The sequence below is a fragment of the Indicator indicator genome, chromosome 29, assembly GCF_027791375.1.
Source record: "Indicator indicator isolate 239-I01 chromosome 29, UM_Iind_1.1, whole genome shotgun sequence".
NCBI classification, from domain to species: Eukaryota; Metazoa; Chordata; class Aves; order Piciformes; family Indicatoridae; genus Indicator; species Indicator indicator.
In genome coordinates this window covers 7,144,771-7,154,670 of record NC_072038.1, presented here as the reverse complement: position 1 = coordinate 7,154,670, position 9,900 = coordinate 7,144,771, and positions in this window count along the sequence as shown.

Genomic DNA, 9,900 nt, shown 5'->3' with positions numbered 1-9,900 from the left:
GCCCATGCCATGAGTTGTCACACCAGCTCATGGTGTACCCTGGGCTGAGACCCAGCTCAAGGAGCCAGTGGCTCATGTTGTAGAAAGAGTGGGCCAGACTGGGTGCCCCCTGCCAGCCCAGTGCTTTTTGGGCAGATGGGATGGCTCCTTCCTGTTGTAACCTCATATTGCTGGGTGTCGTGGCAGTAGACTCTGGTCCCATCACAGCCTGGGGGAACCAAGTCCCCTTAAAGATCCATCCTCCTGAGTACAGCATGAGCTTTTGCTCCCCCTTGGTCTAAGCCATTAAAACAGAGGAGCAAAGATCAGCCAGGGGGCTGAGGATGAGGATGCCGATGCATCCATTCTTCCATGCCCTGGCACTGGTGCAGAGGTGCCCATGCAGCAGTTGGGAACACGGTGGGGTGGTGGCTGAGGTGGTGGCTCTGAGCACCAGGGAGATGATACTGTGCAAAAGCATTTTGGGGAAGGACTGTTCTCATCTCTGTCATGGGCAGGCAAGGACTAAGGTGACCCCCTAGGAGGGGTTCATGGTCCAAAAGGGTCCTGAGATGCCATGAGAATGCAGAAGAGGAGCCCCTAGAAACACTGGGAAGGCTTGGGTGTGAGCTGGGCTCACAGGCAGCATGAGCCAGGACTAACAGGATGGGTGCAGGGTGCTAGGGCTGCTGTGGCAATGGTGGTTTGCTTCTGTGCAGGACCAAGAGTCTGAGCTTCAGCTGGCTCTATGATGGAATGTTTGGCAAAACATGGCAGCCCTGGTGCAGTGCTGGCAGGAAATGAGGGATTGCTGGGGCTGGGCACCAGGATGGATAGGGAGCTCCCTGTGGATCCAGGGCTCACCCTCGCTTCTGGCATTCTTGTCTTGACTGGCATCTTTGCACCTTGCTCCCTGTGCTGAAGTGAGATCTTCGCTCCCTCCTAGTGTCTGACTGCATGTGGGGTGGCACTTGGGTCAGTCCCTGGCACTGTGGTTGGTTGCTGGTGCCCAGAGCATTCCAGGCCATGGCCACACAGTTGTGTCGGCACAGAAGATGTGCCAAACAGCAAAGGGGAGGTGACAGCAGGTTCTGAGCCACCCTCGTGCCTGGTTTGCATGGGAGAGTTGGGATGGGGCTGTGGGTCACAGGATGTTGTTTTCAAAGGTGCCTTGGGGCAAGAGGCCTGTGTGGATGTGGGGCTGGGTATGACAGAGCTGGAGAAGGTAAAACAGCACTGGGCCATGGAGCTGGGGTGGGAAAGTGCTCCCACTGCCACCCCTGCTCTGGCTTTGGGATGGTGCTGCCCCCCTGCCCAGTACCCCCCCCCCCCCAGATTTTGGCTTGCATGATGATGGAGGGGTTTTATTGTGCTGTGTTGGGCCCTTCTGTGCCGAGTCTCTGTGCAGCTGGCATATGCCCAGAGCATGTCCCATGCAGTAATGAGGGATGTCCTACAGGCTGTGGGGCCATGGCTGGGTTTCTGTGTGCAGGGCACAGAGAGAGGAGAGGGGTTTGATCACCAAGATATAAGGGGGAGTGGGAAGCTCCCCCACCCCAGCTGCCTGCACTGGTGGCTCCTCTGCTTTATCACTCTCTTCTGGTGCTGAATTATTGAGAGTGTTGCTTTCCTTTATTGCTGTGCTGGAGGAGAAATGCCTCAGCCTGGCTCTGCTTTGAATATGATTATGGGGCTGGAGATGTCAGAGCCAGCTGGGCCCCAGAGACCGATCTGCCACCCCTCTCGCTCCTGTGCCTTCCCTTATTCTTATTTATTCCCTTGCTCCCGCGTCTGGTTCAGCACACACGGTCCCCTCGCTCTCCTCTGCTGAGCAGTGCCCCAGGAGGGTGGGAGATTTAGTGCCTGACAAGTTGCCCTGCTGCTGAGCCTCTGTGCCCACAGCTTGTGCCAGAGGGGCTGGGTGCTCACTGCCTGGGCAAGGTTTATCTCACCCGCATGGACAAGGTCCTTCTCACAGAGCACTGTGGATAGAATCAGAGCAGGGCTTCTCCTCGTGCCCACCCTACAGCCAGCTCTCCCCCACCTCCTCTATGGGATCTCAGCTGATCCATGGCTCTTCCCTGTGGGGTGGGGTCTCCATCCAGCCTCAGTGCTGTGGGTCTGCTGCTGTGTGATGCTGGTGCTCAAGTGACAGAGGCTGCCTTGGTGTTGGTGGGGACTTCTGGGTGCCCATCTTGCACAGACTGTGGTGGCTGTGTCCCAGACTGTAGGCCTGGTGCAGGGACTGTTCCCATCACTCCTGCACACGGGGACTGGGGTCTGCTGGCTCTGCCCCACCTCACGCAACAGCTTGGCTCTTACTCACCCTGGGCAACAGCTCGGCCACATCCAGCAAAGCGTGTGATGCTGAGCCCACCAAGACCTGATGGACCCCGTCTGACCCTCCCCACCTGGTGGGAGCAGGGGTGGGGAGCCGGGGGGTGCCGGGAGCCGGCTGGCACCTCGCAGGTTAACCGCGAGAGCCGCCGATTCCCTTATTGACAGGGTAGCTTGAAAAATGCTGAGGCAGGACATCAGCTCCTCCGAGTGTCAGCGCGGGAGCCCACGCTGCGCCGAGCACACACCCGCTGCCGCTGGCCCCCAACACCCAGCCCAGCCTGGCCCTGGCTCACCACCCAGGCACTCCAGCCGGGGAGCGGGTCTGGATCCCCACCGCCCGCTCGCCCTTCCCTTTGCTCTTAAAGACGCCAGAGGGGATTTCATTCTTATCCCTCCCTCTTTCGTTCTTTTTTTCCCTGGGGTGAATAAGCCCCTGCACCGCTGCCCGCCCAGGGCTGCCCCCACGTCAGCCCTCCGGCCCCCCCAGCCCACCCAGCAGCATGTCAGGCGCCGGCAGCCAGCTCTGAAGCGTGTGGTGGCCCGCGGCAAGCGACCACACCACGCCGGGGAGGGAGGCGAGCAGGGCATCTGGCCACGGCCACGGCCACGCCGGCCCTGGGTGCTGGACCTGGACAGCAACTGCCCAAGGGGAGAGAGCCCACCGAGGAGGAGCAGCACCCAGCGCAGCTGGCGTCGGGGAGCAGCTCATCGCCCTCCTGCCGTTCCCGCGGAGCTCCTCAGCGCCTCGCTGCCGACATGATGATGTATTTTTGGGTAGGTACCACCAGCAAGGGTGGGCATTTCCCTTCCCCCTCTGCCAGGATTTTGCTCGGGGTCGGGACCATTTCTTGCTGTTGTTGTTTCCCAGCTGAGCCACCACCTCCAGAAAGCTTTTCCTTCTCTACTGAGGAACTCGCAGGCAGTGGGCAGGGGACAGGCTGTGTTTCTGGAAGCAGGCCTGGCACTGGGAAGGGATGGGGCAGCTGTGGAGGCAGACAGGGCTCCCTGCTAGCTCAGTGCTGGCTGCAGGCAGCAGCCCCCTCACCTGCCCAGGATGGCTGGAAGCAACCCCCGCACCTCATCCTGTCTTGACTGTGCCAGGTTGGTGAGTGGTGGGCTCCAGAGCCTGCCCTGGAGGCTGTGCCAGGTAGGGAACTCAGGTCTGTGGTGGCAGTGGGAAACTCAGATATATGTGGGGCAGCAGCCAGCCTCTCTTGCCTGGGGGTCAGTCTGTCCACCATTGGTGCCAACCTAGGATCTGGAGCCAGTGGCAGAGTGGCCCCCATACTTGTATCTCAAGCTTACAGTTGGTGTCTGAACCCCTGAGATCCCCATGGGGACCCAAGGCCCCTCTGTGGCACCACAGTTTCCATTCAGGCAGTTTGGAGCCTATGGGGATTGATGATTCTGGTGAGCTTGGAGCTGGGGGAGCACAGCCAGGCTGGGGGGTTCAGGGTCTCCCTGTGCTGGCAGAGCTGTCATCAGGGGAGTAGCTGGTGGGGGACTGGCTGAAATCCCCCTCAGCTATTGTAAGGGCTTTAAGCAGGGATGAGGAAGAGGGGGATGTGTTGGGGTCTATCCAGGTGCTTTGCTTGTATCTAAGATGCTGAGTATGGGTTCAAGCTCCTCTCCTGGGATAGCAAGTGGAGAAGACACTGATGAGGGCCAAGCAGCCTCCTGTGGGGTTGCACATTCTCCCCATTGGTGCAGCAACTGAGTTAAACATCAGGCATTGCACCATCCTGAGGAGGGGTTCCTGTGGTATCACAGCCCATGAAATGGGGCTTAAACTCCTTCCTGCCCCTGAGCTGGCTGAGCTGGTGATGTCCAGGGGGCTGCAGGAGCCTCTGGAGTATTCCACGCTCCAGGAAGCTGCACTCCCCAGGATTTCAGAGCGAGCAGCAGAGTGGGCAGAGCTGGGTTGAAGGGGGATGTAAGGAAAGAAACTTACAGGGAAGAGGAGGAGGAGTAGGATAATGCGAATTCATTGTTTCCCAGGGAAGCAGCTTTCAGGCATAAGGTGCTTTGTCATGAGAGATCTTGGTGCAGCTGCTGATCCCCGCCGGTCAGGAGCCTGTCAGAGCTCACAAAGACTTCTCCTGCCAGGGTGTTAATTCTGCCCAGGGACTTAATGAGTTTGTGAAAGCACAGAAACTGCTCTGGAGTTTCCGCTTGTGGCTCCATAGGCGCCACATTGATTCGTGGAGTTCCAGCTAGGTTCAGGGCATGGGGCAGCAGCACCAGACTGCCTGTCCCCCTGGGAACCCCAAGCACTGCTCCCTGCAATGCATTTGCTGCCCGAGGTGCTGGGTACCCAAAGGTCTCGCTGCCGTATAGCCAGGAAGCATGGGGCAGCCAGGTCTCAGCATGGCACAGGGCACAGCAGCACCCCCAGCCCCACTTGGAGAGAGGCCAAGCGAGGGCTGTGCTGCCGGCAGGGCGGCTGAGCGTCGTTCCTTGGCGTTGTGGGCGTCTCTCCAGCGGGAGCGTGGGAGAAAGCAGAGGGGTTTGGTTTCCGTGCGTGGCCACGGTTGGGAGTGCTGCGGGGAGCACCGCAGTGGCAGGCGGCAGCGGGCGGCTCGGTAATCGACACCGCAACAGGCGCTGAGATGCCAGAGCAAAACGTCTGCAAATTAGCAGTAATTGCAGGCGAAATAAAGAGCATGTGGGGCGAGGGGAAGGAGGGTTCTATAAATATTATGATTTTTAAAGTTTGCCCTGGAGTCCTGGAGCCTGTTTAAACGCTAATATCCTGTCTGTGCGTTTAAAAAGCCTTATAATGAGGATTGAGTGTCTGCTTCCAGAGCCCTCCTGCCCAGTGCTGCCCCTCTGCCCATCTTACCTGTCTGCTGCTCCCAGTGTGTCCCAGCCCAAACTGCCCTGTGCTGACACCAGCAGTGTCATGCACCCCCCTGCCCTCATCTCTGCTCAGGGATGCACCAGCTCCCTCCAGGCAGCCTCAAGTATCCCATCCTGCCTCATGCACTGGCACCCCATGGGCTGCTGCCAGAGCTCTTCACTGCTGCTAAAGGCTGGGATGCAGTGTTGCACCGGCTTGAGGGGTACGTTTTCCTGGGGCTCTTCATTGGGCAGTAGATCTGATCCTGGGGAAAGAGGAGCTCTGGGTATGCAGCATTTTGGGTCCCCAGGTCTGCAGTTGCTCATTCCTTGTATCAGCCTCCATTATTCCTGCATCAGCCTCCACCCTGCTCTGGGCCCTGCCCTGGCTCTGGCGCTGGCCGTGCTGGTATGGTGCACCCTGACGAGCATGGTGCTGGTGCTGCCCACCCAGCCCACGAGCTCAAGGTGCTCAGCAGCATCTGTTCTGCCATGGTTCTGCTGCCTGCACGTTAATTCTCATTAAATCTAGGGAGCCTAATTGGCATTTCATGTAAATATTTTGTCAAGTGAAAGGGCTTTACGAAGGGCCACGTCGACTGCAGGTGCAAAGCCAGGCTCTCGCTGCTGCAGTAAGAAGCTTCTGCTTGTCCTGCCCAACCACAGGTGTAAGCTGCATCCCACTGAGGCTGCCATGTGTCCCACGGTGGTCCCAGAGCTCAGATGTGACTGTTGAGAGGTACCTGTGTGCTGTCTGCTCGTGGTGGGTGACAGGGGGTACCACCTGCCCTGCCGGTGTGTCTCAGGGCAGCTGCAGTCCAGCCTCTGTTTCATGGTCCCAAGGTACTTCCCATGTTGGCTAAAGGGCAGAGGAGGGATGGTTGGAGGGGCAGTGGGATGTCCCCAGGTGCTGTCTCAGCTGCTCTCCTGATCTGTATGGTTCTAGTAGCTCTGGGCCAGAGTTTGAAGCATCTCCAGGCCCCTGTCCTGTCTCCCACCACCACAGGCAAGGAAATCTACAGTGAAATGATCTTTTCCCCTAGATCCCATTAAACTTTCATGTGCTTTCTCTGTATTTCTGCTCCCCTCCTGGCTGCCACAGCTGCTGTCTCAGATATTCACAATGTGGTGGTCACATTCTCCTCCTTGCATGCTGAGGTCATCCCTGGGTGCTGACATCATCATTGTCCCTGCCTGGGATCTGTGACCTCATGGTCACTGTGGCCAGGGACAGAGGCAGGGCAGCAGCAAGGATGCTGGGAACAGAGTGGAGGTTTTCAGTACAACCTCTGACTTTTTTTGGGTGTTAGAGCAGGCAGGAGCCCCAGGAACCCCCTAAGAGCTGCTGGACGAGGAAGGAACAGGGCAAGATAAAGTTTAACCAAGTGCAGAGGAGGCTCATCCAAGGCAGCTGGGTATCCTCCCCAACATCCCACTTGTGTCCCCCAGGGTCCCTGTGCCCTGGCAGGGCTGCTCCATATTGACCAAATCATGTTCAGGTGCAGGTAGTTTAAACCACATCTGACTTTTAGAAATGGAGCAAGAAGCCAGGAATCTATAGGTGGCTGTGGAGCTCTCTCCAGAGGTGGGGGAGTGCAAGGGGATTCAGGACAGCATGTGGCACTAAGATGGTGTGAGCTGAGCCAGCTGGGCTGGGAGCTGCACCATGACCAGGGCTGGTGATCCTGGGGGCAGCAGGAAGCACTCTGTGCTGTTGCTGGCACTGGCTGCTCCATGCAGACAGGTCTCACAGCTGGGGGGATCTCTGCCTGGCACCACTCAGCCTGCACAGGCCCCGTGGCCACTTGCTCCTTGGCACCCCTTACTCTTTGGGTGAGGTATCCCCATCCCAGTCCAGTCCCAGTAAATCCTTATGATGTTCCTGTGCAGAATTGTCACGAGAACCCTGGAGGGAGCTTGGGCAGAGGGAACAGTGACACAGCAATGGTGTGGAGATGGGCAGGGACTTCTACAGTGGGGCAGAGCCCACTGGCACATGGTACTCTCACCTGTCACCACTGTCAGTCCCTTCTTGATGTTCCTGATCTGTGCCCAGTGCTGAGGCATTCCCTGGAGTGCCAGTATTGGGGGTGGGACCTTCCCTTGGCTTCTCAGCAGCTCAGATCCGACAGCGCCTTCATCTAATTGCTTTATGTCTATGATTAACTGCTAATGAGCTTTTAATTAATGAATACCATGGCTTGGGGGCATTCTGAAGTGGGTGGGAGGAGAGAACTAGATGGGTGCCTCTTTCCCTGGGTGCTGCCAGGCTGCTGCACTCCTGGGCTGACCCTGTGGAAGCTGGGAGCACCTGACCTCCCCGGTCCTCGCTGCGAGTGCTGTGCCTGATGACCCACGTCCTCCCTTGGCAGCTCTCCTGAGTAGCAGTGTGCTGGCTCCTGCCCCTACTTCGCACTTGCAGGAGTGCGCTGGAGGGTGCCTTGGGCATCCTGTTTAACACCAGACACTTGCAGCCTCTGGGGCACCCAGCCCACCCATGGCTGTGCACTGTGTCCCCACAGCAGGTCCAGGAGCCACTGTGTTGTCTGTCTCTGCCAGGAGAGGCTGTGGGATGGCATCGCAGTGAGGGCTGCAGTGCCGGGAGCTGCAAACTCCCTTTTGCATCCCAAGGCAGGGGGGCACGGCAGGGGTCCAGACGTGGCATTGGAGCAGCCCTTGGTGGGCAGCAGGTCTGATATGTGCTCAGGTCTTGGTGCAATGTGCATGCACGTGGTGCCTCTTGGCACCTAGGATGTGCCTCAGCTGTGCTGCATCACTGGTCTCTAAAATGCTGCATGCTGAGGCAGGGTTTGGGGCAGAGACCTGGCTAGGATGCCAGACAGAGCTCAGAGCCCTTGTTTCTGTTGGGTGAAGTTTTCAAATGGCAGAAGGGAGCGTGCCACAGAGCGGAGCTGAGTGTCCAGTGGTTCTGGCATCTCCCTGGCAATGGGAGGCAGCAGCAGCACTGCACTGAGGGCACCTCTCAGTGGGTCTCTTCCACCAGACCAGGTCCCCACTACACATGGATGATAATTCTCATCTCTGAGAGCATCTCATCTACTGAGAGCAGCCAAAGTGTCACACTTTCCTCAGCACATTCCCTCAGCCTTCAGGGGTCTGTGCCCATCAGCCCTCCTAGTGCAGGCTCTGCCCTGCAGCTCGGGTGCATTGCTGGGCTCTGGACCAGTGGCCGAGGTCACTCCCGTCCTGGTGCCACGTTGTTCTCCCTCTTCCAGAAAACAAAACCAAGGAGCCCTGAAGGTTTCATTTAAAATAAATAAAAAATGAAAATAGTGCTGATTTGAAGGAAAGCCAGCCCCATCCTGTGCATGGGAGCGCATCGCCAACCCATCCCCGAAGGGCAGAGAGAAAGATGTGCTTAGAACTGCAGCCCTGTGCAACTTCTGCCTTTGATCATATATCTTACATGTGCCCTTTGCTTTCCCTCGTCTGATATTTATTAGGTTTAATTTTACTGGGACACGGCTGTAAGTGAGACAGATGGAACGGGGTCCGTGCGCCTGGTGAACACATCTTAATTAAACAGATAAATAAACTTTCATTCCAGGAGACTTCAGTTTTGGAGGGGTTCCTCTGGGGCTGCAGCTCCATGGGGCTAGGCAGCCGTGGCTAGGGTTTCTCAAGCCTGGGCAGCATGGGGCTGCCCCAACACAGCCCTGGTGCTATTATCAATGCTGTCAGCCAAGGGTTGCAGTGTGGTGTCGACTGCCTGGGAGGCTGGAAGCAGCAGGGTGAGGGAAAGCATCTGGTGGCGGTCAGGGACTGGTGCAGCCCTGCTGTTCTGGTGTCCCATGTGGACTCCCTGCTGCTGTGGGGACACCTCTGAAGCCAGGCAGATGTTGGTGATGGCTGGGGAGGGAGAGAAGAGACTCCAACACTCCCAGAGCCATACCCATTTTACCCACTGCTGAGTATTTATCCTGGGAAAACATAGCCAGTTCTTGCTGCTACCAGCGGTGCTGAGGGTCTGCACCAGCAGGGCCAGGGCTGGGGGATGTGCCCAGCATATCCTTCCTGGCAGAGCTGCCAGCCCAGACCTTCCCGCGACGCGGGCTGCTGGCTCAGGGCAGTGCCAGAACTCGTGGCACTGCCACCAGCCAGGAACGCCTTTGAGTCACCCTGCCCGGAGCCAGGCTCTGGCGAGGGGGAGGATGGGCAGATTACCTCATCCTGGAGCTGGCTCCTGCTTCACGTGGTTTGCTTGGTTGGGCACTGAAAGCCCAGAGTATCAGGCCATGCCCTTCCTTTGTCACCTCTGCCTGAGAGTAGTTCCGGAGCCATGGTGGAGGCAGGGCCCTTGGAGGTGCCCATTGCCTTCACCAGGGTGTCCTGTGGCAGGGTGTTGTGCATATGGGTGCCTGATAGGGTCCCTCTGCCTGCAGCTGCCCAAATGGGAGGCCATGTTATCCTCCAGCCCTTGTAAAATTACTCCTTGTCCTGCCCTGGGCACTGGAGCATGTAGGGGAGTGCAGCACTGGGGTCACAGGAGTCTCTGCGGGAGGGGAACCAGGCATGAGTAGGGAGCACAGGGTCTGAGAACCAAGGTTTGCCGGATGGGCTGTTACATCAGGAGCTGTTGTGGTCCCTTGGGAGCTGGAGGATGAGCAATTGTGGTGGGCCATAGAAGCTCATTGCAGCCCGCAGTGGCTGGAGGATGCTGTTGCTAGTGGATGCAGTTGCCAAATCCCTTTCAGCGGTGTTGGCAAACAGAAACCCTCCCCT